This window comes from Lactuca sativa, chromosome 5 (assembly GCF_002870075.4).
Source record: "Lactuca sativa cultivar Salinas chromosome 5, Lsat_Salinas_v11, whole genome shotgun sequence".
Lineage (NCBI taxonomy): Eukaryota > Viridiplantae > Streptophyta > Magnoliopsida > Asterales > Asteraceae > Lactuca > Lactuca sativa.
The window spans coordinates 178,312,683-178,335,145 of NC_056627.2; positions in this window are offsets into that span (position 1 = coordinate 178,312,683).

Below are 22,463 nucleotides of genomic sequence, written 5' to 3' on the forward strand. Positions count from 1 at the left end.
AGTACCAGATGGATTTTACTAAGTTTCTAAGGGTAGCCGAAGTTTAAAGGTTAAGAAATCGATTCTACTAGGATCTCGAAAGGTATGATGTATCACGACGGAAGTATTCTATACTTCCTAAATCGTATCATGCTTTTCAGGGATAAAGCCATCAACAAGACACACGCTCCAACAGGAAGGCACGTCTTCATGGAGCCGGGTAGCTAAGGGTTTGATGGCTTTAGAAGAAATTTATGGGTAAAACTGCAATATTAGTCGGTGGGACCCAAGAATCAACAGGTTTCTATGGGTATTTTCGGTGCCGACTAATTCCCTATCGCCTTAGACGTTGGAAAAGTACACGGTTACGACTACTTTGCTTGGCTACATGATCAAGGGAAAAAGATTGACCGAAAGGATACCACTACTAAGCCGTAGTGATCATATCAGTTCTTGGTCACCGTTTTGAACACGTCTTTCTCACTGAGGTTCAGTCACGAGGAAGATCTACAGATTAGGCTGATGCGGAACTAAGCTAAACGTTCGAAAGGAATTCTCAGGAATTCTTCGGGAAAGACATTTAGGGGAAAGAGCTGCTGACTTCCCGTTTCTTAATGATCACAGAAACGAGGGATGCATGGTAATTCATATCGGGAAAAACTTTTGAGCTTTAAGGCATGAAATGACACGAAGATTTGATGCCGAAGATCACGAGAGCCAGGTCGGGGAAAAGATCTAGACGAGCGACCCTTTCGAAACCAAGGATAACAACATGAATGAGAGTCGGTCATTTCATGTGAAACGTAGCATCAAAGTATTTCGTGAAAAGTTTCCCCCATTTAAATCGAATGGAACAGAATAATCCTCCAGACTGAGGATTCAATTTATAGGTACGAAATTAGTGTTCTCTATCTCACTAGTTAGCCGTCTCGATTGTACTCAATTTCGATTACAAACAAAGGATTAAGTTTAGAAATTGCTCGGATGGATAGATCACAAGTTTCCCTTCTGGTACTAAAATGGAAAAGAGTTGCAGGTATAAGAATTGTCAAAGAGAAGTATACCTGTGGCGACAGTGGGATCAGCGGTTGTAGCTGCTTTCGGGCAATCTCTTTTGAAGTGCCATAGTTCGCCACAACTATAGCCGGCTGGACTGATTCCCGCTCCGGATGATTGGTTCGTTGATTTGGCTGGTTTTCTGCAGGTTCGAGCAAGATGGCCCTTCTTGCCACAGTTGTATCTTCCTGCACTGGTGACTGGATCGGGAGTGGTATCTTCCTCATCAGAGTTGTCTTCGTGATCGATCAAGATTTGCGCAAGACATTTAGCGCTATCATAGGTGTCTGGCTTTGCAGCCAAGACATTCCCTTTTGTTGGCTGGGTCAACCCCCAGATGAATTTCTCAATCTTTTTACTCTCCGGAGTAACCATTCCCGAACAAAGTAATGCCAGATCATCGAATCTTGAAGTATAAGAGGCTATGTCGGAACCCTTCATCTTTAGGTTCCAGAGTTCATGTTCTAACTTCTGAATTTCACCTCGAGGGCAATACTCTGCGAGTAGAAGCTCCTTCATGGATTCCCAACCCATAGCAATCGATACACGTAGAGTTAATGATTTGATTCGGCCGTTCCACCAAGTCAGAGCTTTGTCAAGGAAGGTGGAGGCGGCGAACTTTACTTTGTCAGACTCCGAACAGGCACATATCTCAAAGATTGATTCGATTTTCTCGACCATTAGGTAAGGGAAATGACACCTCCAGTGCCATCAAAGGATGTAGGCCTCGCGTTCATGAAGTCTTTCTAGGAACCCTCTTTTCGGTGTCCCTGACTGTTCTCTTGGTTTTGGGTTTGAGTACCACCGGAACCATCCGAGTTCCTTTGAGATAAAGCAGCTACCACTGCGACATTGACAGCTGCCTGGAACATCACAGGGTCAAATTCAGGAGGAGGTGGTGACGGAGGAGGATTGTTGTTGTTCTTTTAGCTGGGTCTCTTTCTTGGAGGCATCTTGATCTAAAAAGATCAGGAAAGAGAGGATCATAAGTCCTCCGAATTGAATCAAGAGATATGGAACAAAGGATATCTCATCAAGACAGATATAGCATCTTATTAAGCGATAAAGCAGGAAAGTGTTATCAACGCAAAAAATTTTATCGCTAGAGGAATGATCAACGATCAAAGCATATATGAAGATTTTCTACAAAGGATTGACTCGAGAAATACTCCCATAGTATTTCATGATTCACTGCAACGATGACTCGTTGTTTGGGGTATTGGGTAAGTTCTAGGTATGTTGCGTACCACAGTCACTCCCAAGCACATGTTTGCCGTGTCTCGAATGAATATAGTTGGCCAGGCTATATTGATCCTAGACACGACTACATAACTGCCCAGGTTTAACCGCAGCGTACAACACCCATTTACTTATGTTTTGTTCTACTTGTAGTTACAGATCTCGACGGTTCGGTATACTTGTATACTTTTGAAAATACTTATAGTTTGAAGATACTTTTAATTCAGAGCACTGAGGCCTTTTAGTGTTTATAGTTTTATACCATGTAAGGTTTTGTATACTCCGTTCACTATAAACAAGGGCTCTGATACCAATCTATCAGACCCCGAAAACCAATGGCGGAAACATTTCCGGGGTTGACTCCACATTGAGTATCAAATCCAATGCACATAGTAATCACAGTAAACAACCATTACATTACATATATAAGAAAGTTTACATTTGTTTCAAAAGTAAATTGTACAAGTGTTATACATATATCATATGAACAAAAGTTCAGACGAGTCTTCTGAGCACTCCGTCTTCACCAAAAGATATCGCCGAGTACCTGTCTAATGTGGACCTGAGAATACAAGCGGTTTCAAAATCAGCATAAAGCTGGTGAGTTCATAAGATGTTTGTTTTCTGAAAAATGTAACAGTTTCCTTTAGTTTTCCGAAAAGGTTTGTTATCCAAGAAAATCCCATATTTTCTTATGTTAAACAGTTTAGTTATCCTTCATAACAGTTCAATTACGTGTTATACGTTACCCCAGGAAATCCCATTTTTTCCTAAATGCAAGACCGATTGAATATCACAGAGTATAGTTTAATACACAAAACTATATATTGAGAATCATGGGATTACTATCCCGAATTAGGTATAAAAATACTTTAATTATATGTGAACTATAGATGGAAAGTAGTTTGAAAACCTTGGGATTAACATCCCGTACTACATATAGATTTAATACCATGGGACTATCATCTCGGACTAGATACAAGATAGTTTGATATACTTGAAAATATAGACTGAAAACCATGGGACTACCATCCCTGACTAGATACAAGATAGTTTGTTAAAACCATGGGATTACTATCTCGAACTAGATATAAGATAGTTTGATAAAACCATGGGATCACTATCCCAAACTAGATATAGAATCTAACCATAGGAATAACATCCTACAATAGATATGAACCCTATAGACCAAAAACCATGGGATTACCATCCCGTACTAGATATAAGATCTAAAGATAGAAGATTGATATAAAATCAAATCCAAAACCAAACTCGTGAAAAAACTTATATTAATACGTATTGTGAGTCGGGTAACCATGCTGATACGACAACGAGACCTCCTTGACGCTTGTCAGACCTCACAAATTCCTCGCTCTCCCTCCAGGAGACTCTGGTTACACTTCCGGGGAGGATTTAATGATCATCCAAAAAGGGTAGTGACGAACTCACAAACTAGTACTAAACTATTAACAGGGTTCTCATACGATATCAAACATACACAAGATTATGAAACATAATACAGTGAATATAGATACATACAATGAAACTATCTGGCAATGCATTCAAATGATGCGAAGATAAATTGAATCAGACATAGTTTATCTAATAACTTTATACACATATCAGTACATGATAAAACGAAAACTAAAGAACCCCAAATTATTCTCATAATCATTTCATTAGTTTGGTTATTTCCTTAACTAAAATTCATTTAGTTGTGGTTGATAAATCATCCCTTATGCTCAGCATAATACATAAGGAGTAAAAGTGTTTATAAGTTTGTCAGATATTATTTGAAACATATCAATGTTATAATTGGAAAACAGTTATAGTTTGTTTGTATTCCCCCCTGAAAACATTGAAAAACACGGAAAAAGCGTAGGTGTATGAACTCACCGGACGAGAAACGTGATGATTTAGGATGCTAAACGTTGGTTCGGGGCTTGCAAAGATACACATTCATATCTAATTAGGACTTAGATTATTTAATTGTTAGGGACAAACACTTTTAGTCGCGGAAACACCACATTGCAAGTGTTTGGAGGGATCCGAGTGGCGTTTAAGGACTTGAATGACCGGGAAATGGAGTTTACTCTTCAAGAGTAAACTCATACAAGAGTTTTCGGCCTATAACACCCATTCCCCATGAGTTTACGGCCGTAAACTCATGGTGGGGTGGTTTATGGTGCAAAATGGCTTGAAACTATTATGAGGGAATTTCTAAGGTTTGATTTAAGGCTTGGAATTGATTAAATTCATCAAATAACACCACTTAAGGGAGTTTACGGCCCTAGCATGGAGCTTACGGCCGTAAACTCCTATACCCCCCTTGAATGTGTGATTTAATGTCCCAAAACTAATCACATGTGATTCCAATAATTTTTCCTAGCCTTGTATGGATTTTTAAGGGACTTTTGGCCTAGATTTTGGAGTTTACGGCCCATGAACACCCTCATGGCCGTGAACTCCTTAGATGGGGAAAATAATATGTTTTAAGGTCCATTACTTGTTTGTAAACACTTCTAGAATTTATCCCTAGGCTTTAGGTGTGTTAAAGTGGCATTTTAACACTTTACATTGAGTTTACTCCCCATGTTATGGAGTTTACGGCCCAAGCATTAGCCTTGGCCGTAAACTCTTATTTGTCCCTCAAAATATATGTTTAAGGCCCCTAAACTATTTTTAGTTGGTTCTATGATTTATTCCAAGGCTTTTGGTGAAGGTATATGGCTTTCTAACATGTTGGAAATGAGTTTACACTCATGTTTGAGGGGTTTACGGCCCAAGCATGTGCCTTGGCCGTAAACTCATTCAAATCCCTCAAAATCCATGTCTAAAGTGTTCTAAGCCCATTCCATGAAATAATTTAGCCATATCTAAAGTGTAGTTGTGGTTTGGAAGGGTTTTGTTGCTCAAAAACCCCTTTAAATGAGTTTTCGGCCTAGGATAGTTCTAGGGCCGTAATCCCATGATAATGGTCCTAATCCATGGTTTAAACTCGATTTTTAAGGCTAGAGGGGTTGTATAGCAAGTTAGGGAAGTTACCTCAAAGATCTGAAGCCTTAAATTGATGATTTGGACCCTTAAACTTGGATTTAGGAGAGAGGTTAAAGAGAGAGTAATGAGAGAGAGAAAAAGATTCAAATGATAGCTTGAACATGTTTAAATTGGTCCCAAAACTTGGACACGGTGGAATTCTACCCGATATCGGCATTAAACGGGGCTTTTGGTCGCACCCGATTAAGTTTTCGTAACCTGGCGGGGACGTTTCTATAATTTTTGAAATAACTATTTTGGGCTAATTTCATGAGTTCCTAAGGAGTTTTGACACTCATTAGCATCAAATAAACATATAAGTTTAATTAATTTAACCCAAAAACAAAATTGGAATGAATCGATAAACGGCGAGTTTTACGGGTAGAATGGGTTTTCGGCGATGAACAACTTCGGGTTGTTACACAGTGTAAGCCCAACATTATTATCAAGTGTTGATGGTGGAGAGAAAGATGAATGTTGCATCACATCTTTTGGTTGCCAAAATATTACAGGCAAGATATGTTATTTTAAACTAAAATATAACCACAAATTCAGTCGTGATTTACCAACATGGACACTTTTAACCTGAATTTGAATGCAATAGGAAAGAAACTCGATCATTTGGTTAGGAAGGGACCAAAGTAGAATATTTGCCATTAGTACCTTGTAATTCTTGAACAATTTCTACTAGCTTCTTCAATACATTAGCACCAACATACTTTATGGCAAATTGTTATCATCTTATAAAAAAAGATTCATCACAGATCTTGCACAAATAGAAAAGCTCTGGCAGCGGCAAGATCAGAGAATGGCACATGTTCATCGGAAAGAAATCAATGTGAGTATTTGCGAGTAAAATTTAGTAAATCAGTAAAAAAAATTTCATACCATAGAAAGAAAAGAATTTGGTGGTTGAAGGAGGCAGAGATGATCACGTTCTTTGTGGTTAAAGGACCAGATCTGCAAACCCTTTAGTTCCTTCAAAACACTACGACTTAAACTCTGTTAATTATAAAAAAGAAAAAACCGATCTTCAAGAAACACTCAAAAAATCGGCTCGTGTTATTGAAAAATCACAAAATCAGAAAGAAGAATTAAAGGAGTAGCATTTTGTACCTTAACTAACTCTTAAAGTATGAAGATTTCAAGTGAGGTTGAGCAGAAAGGAGCGAAATCAAAAACATAGCCTTGCTCGAAAATACCTAAATCGACAATATAACCATGCTCAACATAACCTAAATAAAAATTTACACACATCTAGGGTTTTGGTGTGGTGGTGATGGTGTTGAAGTGCGATCAGGTTTTTTGAATTGGAGCACATCATAGTAAAATATAGGAGGAGATGGTAGAGATAGGGGCCGAGAATAAGGGGAGTTTGGTATTCAACTATCTATCATTTAAATCACTGTTGGATAAGAATTCATATGCATAAGCTGATGGTAAATATCGCAATAGCAACACCACGATCTTGCGTTAGATCGTAACTCAGGGTAGAGAGAGGCTGAGATGGATCACGGTGGGGGTTCGTCGCCGGAAAATTGGTGCGAAGGAAAAGAGATGGTGCAAACGGCAGGTTGTATATGATGTATTGTGTTTTGTATCTCTTAAATTTCAAGAAATATTGAATATGCTTTATATAATAGTAAAGATATATATATATATATATATATATATATATATATATATATATATATATATATATATATATATACATGTTCAACCCTCATTTACAGTTTTCTGACAGAAAACACACCTCTCTCTAAAACCATCACCCGAAAAACCCAAGTTTCTCTTCATCTATCACTCAATCCACCTTAGACCTCATTTTGTAGCATCAAACATCTGTCTTTTCATCAAATCAAGTATTGTTGTTCTTGAGTTCACGATCATAAACCCTTCAAATCTTCAAATCTTCAAGGGTCGGAATCAGTTCACGACCATAAACCCTTCAAATCTTCATATTTTCACCAAGAACACCATGAACAGACCATGAACCCTTCAAAGACCGTAAATACATCAAAGGCAGTAAACCATTCACGATCGAGAACAGTTCACGACCGTAATCTCTTCACGGCCGCAATCAGCCTTCTGTCGGGAATCTTGGTTTTAAACCCACTTTTCCACATCGATCAATCCTCGGTAAAATTCCTCAACCAAAAATAAGCGTTTATAACACTTTAACTAATGGATTTACTAATTTAAATAAAATATGTGTTTAATTATTAGTAGGATCCCGTTAACTTCACGTTCAACAACTCGAGGGTCCTCATTCCAGTCTTGTGGTCCGACATACACGCAACCAACAGTGAGTTCATACCCTTACGCTTTTACTATTTTAACGTTTTCAGGGGAAGAATACAAGCCAAACAAAAATGATTTTTTGAGCTTATATAAAAGAATTTCAACATGTTTAAAACTTATGCAATTGATACAATCAAAAGATTTCCACATTTTATAAAATATTTAGATATTTTATCCCTTTTGTAACATGTTGAGCATAAGGGACGTTTCCAAATTACAGTCAAAATTGCATAGTTTTCAGATCAATACACGAACCGAGTACATAACATATATGAAAACTATAATAGGTATAGTTTGGGAATTCATTACTCAGATTTACAAATTCTGAGCTTAAACATTAAAAAAACATAAACTATGACAGACTTAGTTTATCATATACATTTTTACATACAGATTTCAAGAGTACAACATTAGATAATTATTTAAGTATACGTATTGTTACACAACAAGTATAGTCAATGTAGGCAAATTTCAAAAGTGTTTTTGATGACTGATTTCATTAACAAGTTAATGCATCAATATTGAATCATAAATATATTTTTAATTATTTTATTACATATACGTTCTGTAAGTGACAATTATAATGTCTTAAAGGTTTTTTGATAGTTGCTGACTGGGTAGAGCCGACTGGGTTATAAGTTCTGATCGAGTTAACTGTTGACTGAAACTAGTTCTTTGATTTGATATCTGACTGACTATGAAAATTTAATATATTACCGCTCAAAAAACATTTTTATAATAATTCTTTTATGATATCATTTATTTTATAACATTACATCATGAATATGTATAATAAATTTCAATGTAAGACATATATTATCACTTCAAAATAGCAACAAGAATCAATTCAATGTGAGAGCTAAATTGTCAAGGTTCTCAACATCACACTTAACCAATCTATTATGTAACTAATCAGGCTCGATTATCCTAACAAATAGCAAATTGTATGGATTAATCAACCTAAAATTTACATCAATATTTGACTGAAAAAAAAACTTATTGCAGCATTTTATTAAAGAGCTAACATCATATAAAAAGTATGAACTTACCTATTGAAATCAAAAAATTATAAGTCAGATGAGTAAAGAAAACAACAAGAACAACAACATTGTATGAAAAAGTGAAATACCAGATCTTTAAAATCAAATGATTTGTATTTATAAAATCAAATGACCAACAAATCAGATAAGTTTGTAGTTTTTGTAGTTTCGACTTTAGACCACATCAAACTATACCTATTGTAGTTTGCATGTATGTTAAGTACTCGGTTCCTGTATTGTTCTGAAAACAATGCAATTATAGTTGTGAGTTGAAAACTTCCCTTATGCTTAGCATATTACAAAAAGCGATAAGACTTTTGAACATTTCATAAAATGTGTTGATCTTTTGGTTGTGTCAATTGCATAAGTTTTAATCCTGTTTTGAATTCTGAATATAAAGTTCACATAAACTATTTGTGATTGGCTTGTATTCACACCTAAAACGTTAGAATAATAAAAGCGTAGGTTATGAACTCACTGTTGATTACGTGACTGTCGGACAACGAGACTGGAACGAGGACCCTTGAGTTGTTGTACGCGAAGTTAATGGAATCCTAACAATAATTAAACACATATTTGTATTTAAATTAGCGAATTCATTAATTAAAGTGTTAGAAAAACACTTGTTTTGGGTTAAGGAATGTTACCGAGAGTCGATCGAAGTGGAAAAGTGGGTTTGCAGCCAAGATTTACGATGTAGGGCTGATTGCTGACATGAAAGGGATTACAACCGTGAACGGTTTACTGCCTTTGAAGGGTTTACGGTTTTTTAAAGTTTGAAGGGTTTACGGTCGTGAACTGATTTCAGCGCTTGAAGATTTGAAGATTTGAAGGGTTTCGGCCGTGAACTCAAGAACAACAACACTTGATTTGATGAAAAGTCGGATGTTTGATGAGTTCTAAGGTGGATGGAGTGGTAGATGAAGAGAAAACTTGAGTTTTTTGGGTGATGATTTTAGAGAGATAGAGTGTGTTTTCGGCCAGAAAAGTGTAAATGAGGGTGGGAACTCGTATATATAGGTTGGGATTATGGTCGGTGGTGGGGGTCCACCACCCGTGATCATTTTATGGCTGTGATTGGGTTCACAGCCGTGAACACCACTCAGACCGAATTTTGCTGGTTTTTGAAGAAAAACTCGGCTTTTTGCGTGATTTTTGGTTCCGACTCTTATATAAAATTTAGTTATATAAATTAATGACTTTTCAAGCTATAAGAATTTGACGGTACAAAATAAAATTCAAAATTTATTTGACGGAATCAGGCTAATGTTAATGGAAAAAGTTTCAGGTTGTCACAGATTAGGGTTTGGAAGTGATGGAGGTTCGGATGGAGGCCAAATATGATTCTTAAATAGGGTGAAAACTCAAACATCAGGGTTTCATCCGATCTGTCCTACTCATCGAGTCAGGGCTGCGACTCGTCGAGTAGCTCACTTAAAACCCGCGAATATACTTCCTTCTACTCGGCGAGTTAGGGCCATCAACTCGTCGAGTAGCCCTTCCAAAATCAATAAATAAATGAATTAAGTGCATACCAGAACCAGGCGTTACAATACCAGCAAGAATCACTTCAATGTAAGGATAAAATTGTCAAGGTTCTCAACATCACACTTAACTAATGTATTATATAACTAATCAACTTCCATTATCCTAACAAATAGCAAATTGTATGCATTAATCAATCCAAAACTTACATCATTACTCGGCTAAAAAAAATTCTTGTGGCATTTTACTAAACACCTAACACCAAATAAAAAGTATTAACTTACCAATGGAAACCAAACAATTATAAGTCACATCTGTAAAGAAAACAACAAGAGCAAGAATACCGGATGAACAAGTGAAGTACCATATTTTTAAAATCAAATGATTTGTGTTTTTAAAATCAAATGACCAACAAATCGGACGAGTTTGTAGTTTTTGTATCCAGTTTGTAGTTTTTGTATCCAGTGAGCTGGTTTAAAAGAAGAACAAGAAGGTGACACCTTTTGTGTGACTACAAAATTGAGAACAAGTGGAGTAAATCCGAATGAAATTGAAGGATCTCGAGTCGGCAATGGACTGTTGGATGCAACAATCATATTCTATGGAAGCGTATCATGTCGATTTCTTGGCGATTTTGAAGGTTAGAAATATTCAGAAATCATATTGATTTTGAAGGTTAGAAAACATATCTATAGTTCATTCATCTTCAAGCCAAGAGCAACATCCTCGTTTCTAAGCTCATTCAGAATTGGTTTCCCCTTTGCGCATAATCAAAATTATATAACTTAACCAAACATAAACATAGAAGTAACAATAATCATTCGAACAACAATAAGAAGTAAAAACCTTCAAGGGCTTGTTTGATCCATAATTGTTATCTGGGGTGATGGCAAGTGAAGAAGGAAGAAAGAGTAGGTCCTTCAGTTTTGAAGAGAAACCGAATCATGGACCGATTCAACCTTTGGACCGAGTCCAATAGTTAAAAAGCAATATTAAACATGTATAATTGATTTTTTTTACCAGATCCCCATTTGGAACCAATTAGAAACCATATCAAACACTCCCTAATATACTAAAAGAAAAGCATACAAAGTCTAATATTGTCTCATAAATATAATTTAAATTATTTTATTATATATATGTTCTTTAAGTAACTTTTTGTTTTAATTTTAACTTCGTCTTTGATGGTTGATTTCATCTTGATGCTTTAAAAAAATTCATCATCTTCCAATAATTCATATTCTTCATAATCTCAAAGTCATAAAAAGTTTTCGCAAACATTGCCCTAAGTTACATCGTTTTTCTCTATTTGCGAAAAAAAGTATCACAGCTATCTTTACATAGATACGCGATGTGAGTGGGACTAAGTTGGTCACCGGCAGTAGTACTTGTTTTAGAGGGTATTTTGTTTTTTTTGGTATGTTAAGTTTATTGGTTGTTCAGGCTCTAGAATCATTCGATTTAGATTTCATTAGCATCATGACAATGGCTCTTGAGGTGCTTCAGAGAGACGATGATCTCAATGATATTGTCCCGGTATCCGTTGGTGGGGAAAGTTCTAGTTACAAATACCCAAATTACAAATAGGCATTTTGTCAAATACCTGGTGTGCTTCCTCTTTTTCTTCAAATATCTCTAATGATCGCCTTACCAATAAAAGTCATAAAAAACCGATAAAAAGTGCATTTATTAAATGAAGATTTAATTAGCAAATAAGCATCGTCAGAGCCAAATAATTTGCGCATTTGCGCATCCTTCCTCTTCCATCTGTCTCGGTGAATTCTGAACATTAACCTCAAATCCGGCGGTTCTAAGGTATCAATTTCTCGACTGCTTTTATTTTGGTTTCGTATCTTTCGAGATTCAAAATTAATGGGAAACTATGTTTATCTTTTATGTCTGAGTATTTTTGAAGATTATAAAATATTATAAGGGAGGTATTTAGTTGTCTTTTTAACTATTCTAAATATGGAAGTCTTGGAGCTTTAAAATGTTCTATGAAATTATATACATCAAAGCACATGCAAGAATAGAACAGGACAATGACACATTGACAATGTATCGGAAAGCATCCATCTCAAACTCATATAATGTTATCCATTAGCAGTACATTGAACGTGGAACAGAAGAAAGCATATTACTTGTTGAGTACTGCATACTTCACTTCAAGATTTTTGAAAAAGACTTGAAGAGTACTCATCTAGAACCTGCAGTTGCTTCTATCTTTAGAAGGTTGATGGAAAAGCCTCACTTCTGTAAGGTGTTCTCTTGTTTAGGAAAACATACAGAAATCAATGAGAAACTTCAATTTACTGTTGCATTAGCAAATTCTGATGGTTATGACTTTACCTGAAACAGAAAATATATGTATAACGATCAGTACTCAAAAAAATTATTCAATTTGTACATGCATGGGGTGTCCATGGGTGAAGCTGTTGGTGTTCTTGGAGGACCCATATGTGAAACTTTCTACTCAGGGGGCAGTTTTTGTATGGGTCCGGAATCAGGAGCAAGAAAGATTGCTATTTTAAGCTTAGACATTTCAAGTAAGCCTGCTTTTTATGAAATTGTTTTGTACAGCAACAAGATCCCTAACTTTGTACAGAAAGAATAGGAATCAGGAGCCATGTAATGGGAATCCATGTCTAGAATCAGATTATGGTCGGCTTTGGCATTTCAATCGACCACAATACCAAAAAGTTTCGAGCTGCTTGAGGTTATCATGGGGATCACTATACAAGATAACTATACTCACCAATTTCTTTAGAGACTTTCTGAGCCCTGGCAAATTCAATTCCCTTCCTCAATGCAGGATTTGTTGATCCAGGATATGTCAGTTGCAATAAATTTAGGAAGACTTACACATAAGGTAGCCAAATACATGTTTTTCTTTCTGAAAATGGAAATCAAATAAGCTAAGAAGAGCTTAACAGGATTTATAGGTCCGGAGGGTATATGAAACAATCATATGGTTGTCAACAAGTTGTCTTGAATAAAGTAATCATCAACAAAGCTACATCTAAGCAAAGATAGACTACTTGAACGAATTACGAAAATGATGATATAGAGAACGAATTAGAAAGTAAAAGAGTATACTTTGAAGATAAGGAATTCAAGAGGGGAGAGGAGGAGTGTAATGGCAAAAGTATGTAGATTGACGAAGAATTTGTTACTATAAATATGTAGTTTTTAGACCGTTACAAAACGGTCATATTCTTCATAGTCTTATTTAAGTTTGAATTAATTACAAGAGTGACCGTTGCCTAATGGTAAGAAACTCAAACAAATAATGGGTGCATGTATTTTGAGATTGAATAATAAAATAGTGGACAAATTACATAAATGTTTCCAAATTTTGGTAACCGTAGCAACCAAAGTGATATTTAAAATTTCTAATGGAATGACACCATTTGATGCTTTTGTATTAATCGGACGATTATTACTATCTACAATTAGATTTATTTCATTTTTTCACACTTAAAAAAAATGAAATGTTGAGTTTTACCATTTAGTCATTTTTCATAAAACCATTCATTGGCCTTGGCATTTCTAGAAAACTGACTACCCCTGAACCGGTTAACTGCACTTTGGTTATCACAATGCTATGAGACTCTATATTCTTCTCCATGTTAACTGCATTTTGGTTATCACAATGTAGGACATAGTTATATTGTTTCTTGCCTAACTCTGATTCGGAGTTCTTCAACCATATAAGCTATCATATAAGCTATGTGGCAACTTTTTTAATTGCCATATATTATACTTTTATGACTGATAGAGCAACAATCTTTTTTAATTTGGACATCTGGCTAATGGATGTACTCACAAAAGTGAACACATAAATTGTGTTATTTTCTTTGAATCTATCCACTCTCCCAAAATCTACATATGTGTTCTTTTTATTGAAATATAAAGCAACCAAAAGAGTGCCTTTCAACTAGCATAGAAACCACTTGACTCTTACCTGATGTTTATTTCCTTGATTTGACATGAATCAACTAATAAATCTCACTCCAAGAGCAACATATGGCATAATATATTCCATAACATACATCAAACAACCAATTCTTGTGACATATGGAACTTTATTCATTTCTTTTTTGTTTGCATCCTTCTTTGGGATTGCTTCAATCGTGCCTTTTAGTTTTCTAGATCGTGCTTATTGTCATTAAATGCACTTATGGTACGTTTTTGGTGGTGAGCTTGGAGTTGTGATGACTACAACTCCCTTTGAGCACATAGAATTGTCTTATGGACCTCTTGGACTTATATAGTTAGTGTTTTGTGCATGTCCTCTAAGCTATGCAAGTTATGTGGGATATTTAGGTCATTTAGAGTAAAAATGTTTCGATCCTAGTTTAGTAGAGTGACTTAATGAGGAATGTTTCAAACTTTATTAACTAAGAAATTTTCAAGGATTAGATATAGAAGTTTGGGTTTTAAATTTAATAGATTAAGTATTTTTCACTTTGTGGGAAAGACTCGGACACGACGCACATACCATGGTGCAACGCGCTTTTAGGTTTTCTTGAATGTTCTTGTTTCAGCATAAGATCCCTACCATTTTATCCTTTTCTGGGTGGAAGGTACCCACAAAAATCATTGCGCGCCTGTTGACTATTTTAATAACTTTGACCTTGTGTCAAACTTTAGGGTTTTAGGTCATAGTTGTGGTTGACCTTTGGTTTAATTTGTAGGTGGTGTGTGAAACCGATCTACTGGTGCTTACGTGTGGTGTTGGTTATCCGGTCTATCTACGAGGTGAGTTTTCTTATTGTATTACTTATCGCATAATTGTTATGTCATGGTTGTTCTCTAGACTACTAGGGTCTTGCTTGAGGATTATATATTGCATGCTTTGTTGTGGGTTGATACGGACTTGGGGTTGATACATACCCGTTGTTGTGGGTTGATCTGGACAAGAGATTGTTGCGGACATGTTGTAGTTATATATAGTTATTTGTGATATATGTGTCACTAAGCTTTGGATTACATTTGTGGGTTAAATGTTTCAGGTACCTTTGAGGATCGCGCGATGGTGAACACATGATTGTACATATCAATCAATAATTTTTATGTTTAACATTCCGTAATGTTATGATACTCCGATTTTCTTTTTGGGTTTACGTTTTGAAATAATAGTTTTGTGGATGGTTGAACATTGAAAATAGCTTTTATCTAAAAAATTATTGTGAAAATTAGGACATTACACATACAGAATGTTAAGGGAAACCGCTTAAATAGTAAAAGGGCTAACAAACTTGTGTTTATCCATTCTAATATTCACCTACAATCACATTTTTCTAAAAGTTACAAAATGAGCCCACACAAAAAATGGGATATGAATCTGAAAAGTGCATACTTGGAAGGGCCAAGTGCAAGATTCGAGATCATGTAATGGTAGAATTTAGACGAAGATGATGCTAGTGTGGGTGGGAATGGGAAGGCAAATGGTTGATTAATTTCATGTTATGGTCGTGTTTTTTACTATTCTATTAAAGAACCATGTTTTCTTGACGTTATGAAATTTGAAATAATTATGTTTTACTTAATATGATTTTTACTTTTATACATTACTAAATAAAAATGTATATTTTTCAATTTATATATAGTACTTCGAATCGGAGTAACCGGTACAGTGTTCTGGGTATGAGATTGACGTTCCAAAGAAGCTGCCCCCTTCATACATAAAACAAAAGATTATAGATCCCTGTTCCAGTTTTGTTCCAGGTTTCAGCATGTTCCATGTTCTTTGTGACTATGATTCCTACAACATGACTATGAGAGCAACCTTATGTTTCTTGCATTTTTGATGATTTTAAAATACCTATGTTCCATGTTCTTTGTGACTATGATTCCTACAACATGACTATGAGAGCAACCTTATGTTTCTTGCATTTTTGATGATTTTAAAATTAATTGATAAAATAACGTATATAAAATTACCACATATAGGCAAATTTCAAAACTATTTTTGATTATTTATTTCATTGACAGGTTAATGCAGCAATATAGCATCATAAATATATTTTGAATTATTTTATTACATATATGTTTGGTAAGTAACAATTATAATCTATGAGAGATCGTTTGATAGTGGTTGACTGGGGTAGAGACCCACTGAGTTAACTTTTGAGTAAAACTTATTTGATTTTACATCTGACTGACTATGAAAATTTACTATATTACCCCTCAAAAAACATTTTTAAAATATTTCCTTTACGATCTACCATTTATTTTATAACGTTACATCATGAATATGTACAAAAAAGTTCAATGTAAGAACTATATTAACACTACAAAATAGTTTAAACATCCCTAAAGTACGATCCAAAACTTTCGTTTTTAAAGACATCAAGCATACAAACATACAAGCATTCCTCAGGACCGCCCCCACATCGGATCGAGATCCGAAAAGAAACATATAACTCTACATCAGGCTACGCTTGGCATCCGACCATAATGCGGAACTACTACTAACTTAAACGTGCTGGCTTTGGTGCTTTAGACCCGTTCCTACAAGAGAGAACTCACCTCGCAAAGCTGTCTGCAAAAACTCATGGCGAGGAATATCTGATAGTTGCTCCAACGACTCCCCAACTATCAATATCACAAGAATACTTAGTCAAAATCTGATAATCCTTCTCAGGGAAAAATAACCATTTTACCCATGGTCAAAGTCAACATCATGGTCAAAGTCAAATTCAAGGTCAACTCCCAGTCAATCCCAACTCGTCGAGTCGTCTCCCAACTCGGCTAGTTCGTGAACACCTCAGGCACATGGTCAACTAAGTCAACTCGTCGAGTCCCTTCCTATACTCGTCGAGTTCTTCCTGTCATAACATCAGGACATATCGACTCTAACTCATCGAGTTCCTCCTTAGACTTGTGGAGTTCTTAAGCTTCTGAGTCCTAATCTTGTGCAACTCACCGAGTCATCTTCTAAACAGAATGGTTTCATTCATAACCAGAAATGGAATTGGGGTTCATGACCCGACTCGCGGAGTCCCAAAACAACTTGTCGAGTCCTCCATGTGACATATCCATTCTAATGCTTCTAACTCATAAATTTGGACTCCTTACACTACCATTACACGTAAATTTGCTAACTTTACGTACATGCATGGTATTATCAAGCTAAAACACCCAATACAAGCCAAAATGAAGGTCTAAGTCATAGAATGCGGCCATGGCTGAATAAAGGTGGCAAATTTGAGATTCCAAAGCTCAAGAGTGCCCAAATCTGAAGTCCTTTCATCTCCAAGGGTTCAAATCTCGGATTGACCTTGGAAATGGCCCAAAATGACAACATAAAAGCTAAGAAGGAGATCTAAGTGAATAACAACCAAGGTATAAGCTTTATTCCTCTATGAAGACAGAAATGAGTCCTTAGATCTGGATCTCCAACCTTCCTTGTTCTAGCTTTAAATCACAAAAATGGCAACAAATAGCTCAAGATCACTCTAGGTTGATTAGGGTTTCAATATTGTGTCACACCCCTAAACTGAACGGCGGAAACGTTCGGAGGTGGAGGACGTCATGTATAGTATCACAATAATTGCATCATAGTAATCAAAGTAAACACAACCATTACATTGAATAAGTAAAATATTTACATCTGTGAGTTCGTTATGGTGTTCCATAATGTGTTAGTTTGTATGTCTGGTTATCAATAGATGTATTGTATAACATTGTTTTGAATGAAAACCTTTTTGTATAAATACCCTGGCTATTACCAATAAATATAGAATGTTCTGTTTGAAAACGATGTATAACACCAGTATGTATAGTAGTTTCATTAATTAAATTAAAACCATGCGTTGAAATCCATGAAATCCTCCGGTTGTAGTATGTAGTAGTTCTATTAATGAAAATAAAACTAATGAAGAATGAAATCCCATAAACAAGAGGTTAGTGATACTACTGTGAGTTCGTATAACCATTCTTGATATGACCTATTGACCTCTACGACGTTCTTTAGGCATCGGACGTTATGCCATTTGTCACCCCAGGCATGCCTACCTAACCGTAGCTAGCGGTTTAGGTGTGGGTTTCTCAGTCCCGAATAGATCTATTTACAAATCTCACGCTCTTCCTCCTGAAGACTCTGGTTATACTATGATAGGATTTAGCCCGCACCCCGAAGGGTACAATTAAAGTGATGTCTCGCAACCCTGTATTAACTAGTTTACGTGCAGTGTTATGTTGTCTCATACATGAATCTGAATTTATGTCTTGTAGAGTAAAAATAATTATACTTACATAATTATTTAGTAATGTAGTCTTGTTATCCAGAAGATAGTAATGTATACCATAAACTAGTTCTACCATAGTTCATATGTTTGTTAATGGATAAACTCTAAAATTGGGAAATTGTGTATTGAAATCCCAAACTATACCTATTATAGTTTGCATGTATGTTATGTACTCGGTTCGTGTATTGTTCTGAAAACTATGCAATTATAGTTGTGAGTTGAAAACTTCCCTTATGCTCAACATATTACACAAAGGGATAAGATATTTAAACATTTCATAAAATGTGGTGATCTTTTGGTTGTGTCAATTGCATAAGTTTTAATCCTGTTTGAAATTATGAATATAAAGTTCACAAAAACTATTTGTGATTGGCTTGTATTCCCCCCCCCCCCCCCCCCCCGCCCCTTTGAAAACGCTAAAATAACAAAAGCGTAGGGGTACGGACTCACTGTTAATTGCGTGAATGTCAGACAACGAAACTGGAACGAGGACCCTCGAGTTGTTGTACGCGATGTTAATGGAATCCTAATAATAATTAAACACATATTTGTATTTTAATTAGTGAATCCATTAATTAAAGTGTTATAAAAACACTTGTTTTTGGTTAAGGAATGTTACCGAGACTCGATCGAAGTGGAAAAGTGGGTTTACAACCAAGATTCACGATGTAAGGTTGATTGCTGTTGTGAAAGGGATTACGGGCGTGAACTATTCTCAGCCGTGAACGGTTTACTTCCTTTGAAGAGTTTATGGTTTTTGAAGGTTTGAAGGGTTTACGGCCCTAAACTGATTTCAGCCCTTGAAGATTTGAAGATTTGAAGGGTTTACGTTTGTGAACTCAAGAACAACAACATTGGATATGATGAAAAGTCAGATGTTGATGCTCCAAAACGAGTTCTAAGGTGGATAGACTGATAGATGAAGAGAAAACTTGAGTTTTTCAGGTGACGGTTTTAGAGAGAGAGATAGAGTGTGTGTGTGTGTGTGTTTTTGGCCAAAAAAGTGTAAATGAGGGTGGGAACTCATATATATAGGCTGGGTTTACGGTCAGTGGTGGGGTCCACCAGTCGTGAATGGTTTACGGCCGTGAACACCACACAGACCGAATTTTGCTGATTTTTGAAGAAAAACTCGTGTTTTCGTGTGATTTTTGGTTCCGAATCTTATATAAAATTTAATTATATAAATTAATGATTTTCCAAGCTATAAGAATTTGACGGAACAAAATAAAATTCAAAATTTATTTGACGGATTCGGGCTAACGTTAACGGAAAAAGTTTCAGGTTGTCACATCATCCCCCCGATAGAGGGAATTTCGTCCCAAAATTCTATCATAGAATATTGGAACACCATTCAAATTTTGGTCAAGAATAAATTAATCAATAAGCTTAATTGGGATAAGTAAAGTGGTAGAGAACGTAACTAGGTTTCGAAAAATATAAAGAATACTAAAATCCGAGTAATAACGAATAAGTTATGACCAATCGAAGATCCGCGACAAAACCGGCAAAACGTTGTCTAGCGTAAAAGTGAGTTTTTAGTAAAACACTTTTTAGCTGTAACAATCTAAATGAAACTCGTAGAATGCGTAAACCGATAGTTTACATAAAAAGAACATCCAAATCTGACTTCGTATGAGAAAGTTATGATTTCTCTAAAATTCGACACAACGCTGCACAACCCAAAAATCGAATTAAATATTGATCCATTTTTAGGCGACACAATCTAAACGAGAATTGAAGATCTCGTTGATAGTAATTCATCGATAAAAGACAAACGAAAACGGATGTTAGATGAAGAAGTTATGAATTTTTAATGGATTTTTCCTGTCCCGCCCTGTTAAAAAGATAACATTAAAAATAAAGTCAAAATTAGCCAATGGAGACTAAATAAAAGTTGTAGAGCATAATCTCACCTACGTGTGAATATAAAGAACGTCAAAAATGGAGCTCGTATGTGAAAAATACGAAGTTTTGAAGTTTGTGGCACAATTTACAAGACTGGACCAGAGGAGTACGTCGAGCGTACTTCGTAGGTACGCCCAACGTACTTAGAAGCTTGGACCGGAGCCATCCACATCGTCCTACCTTGAATGTTTACACACACTGGACACTTATGAAGCTCGGTTTACGAACACATGCCACATCGCACCTACGCCCAACATACCGAGGTACGCCCAGCGTACCGAGGTCTGCCCAGCGTAGTGCGAGGCATCAGACTACTATAAATAGGATATAAGGCTGCACGGTTTTGGTTGCTTCTTTACTCATTCTTTCATCCCTTTAACACTCTTTTAAGCCCATATAAACTACATTGAAGTCCCGGTAAGTTATCTAACACCCGTGTAAGACCCGAAGCCCTCGAGAAAATAATCTTATCCAGTCGAAACTCTGCCCACATGAAGCCCGGTTTTTCATTAGAAACTTGCGGTTACGTCAAGTAAGCTCATTCCTAGAAACGAAACGCTGCCCAAATCACCACTTATCAAGTGAGTTCATACCCGTATAATCTACCTTTTAAATGATTTTAAATGCTTTTTAGGGAGGGGAATACAAGTTGAACACAATTTAGTTGTGTTAATCATTGCATGTGATATCAATCACATAAAAGATTTTCTGATGCTTTTAAGGATTACCAAATACTTCCATAATAACTTTAAGTCATTTGAACTCTTTTCAAAATCACACAAACTCTTTTAAGATACAGTTAAACTCTTTAAAATGTATTTATAATTTCGTTAGCTTATAAACTGTCAAATCCATGTTCATATATTTATAAGTATATAAATAAGACTTAAAGGGCTTAGGACTAATGAGTTGCCTTATTTCCTTTTCCTTGCTTGGATGTGGGCTAAAGGCGGGGTTATTTGTCCAAATGCCATTTCCTTCTTAGCTATACATATTATACATATGGGAATATAAAAGGTTACTTCAATCGGTATCATTACCTTTGTATCACGTTGAGCAAAGGGGTACACTCATGAGAAATCATGCTAATCAGATGGAACATATAAATTATAATAGGTATAATTTATGAAACCAACGAGAAATCTATTTTCTAGATAAGTATACGGGATCTTAATTTCTTTGTCAAGAAAAGGGGATAATTCAATCTTTACTCAAACTAAAATGTGATGGTACGTGTTTAGGACATAGCATTACTTGTTATGTTACATTCTTGTAACCAAAGTCTCTTGGAGGGAGAGCGGGCATTGTGTGTATAGATCTATATAGGACTGACAATCCCACATCCCGACTGCTAGCTACAATCCGGCAGACTAGCCATGGGGTGAAAAATGTCTCATATTCATTTTCGACACCAGTTCATATTCATTCTAGTCCAATATGGTTACATTTTAACCCTAATTACCCAGGTTAATATTAGGATAGATATTCACCAATAGTTTATTCATTTTAAGAAATACTACTGTAGTAATCACTTTCCATAATCAAAATGGAACGGTTTTATGGAATTAAAACTACATATCAGAACGGTTTTATGGGATTAAAACTACTAATCAGAACGATTTTATGGATATTTAAAACTAATTAACAGAATGGTTTTTTGGGGATTTAAAACTACTTCTCAGAACGGTTTTATGGGGATTTAAAACTCCTTATCAGAACAGTTTTATAAGGATTTAAAACTATTTATAGAATGGTTTTATAGGGATTTAAAAATACTTATCAGTTGTAGAGCAGAAAATATAGGATTTCTGGAACGTAGCCATTCTCTTTCTTAAAACTAGTATAACATAAAGGACCTTTAATGGTTGATCCTATAATTCCTCAGTTTATACATCAAAGTTCTTTATAAGTGATATCCGATTGACAGTGGAATGTCTAACTTCCGCTTTACTTCCTGTTCCTCGTTTGGTTGTGGGCTTAAGGCAGATACACACATTCAACTGTCTGTTCGATATTAGGTTATATATAATTAGTATAAACTAAGTAATTATAGAAAAACTAATGTGGTTATCATTTTATCACATCATAAAATATAGGGTTTTCTAGAGGAACCGGTGAACTTTTCCAAGAACTTAGAGTATACTTTGGATAACTAAAATACTTA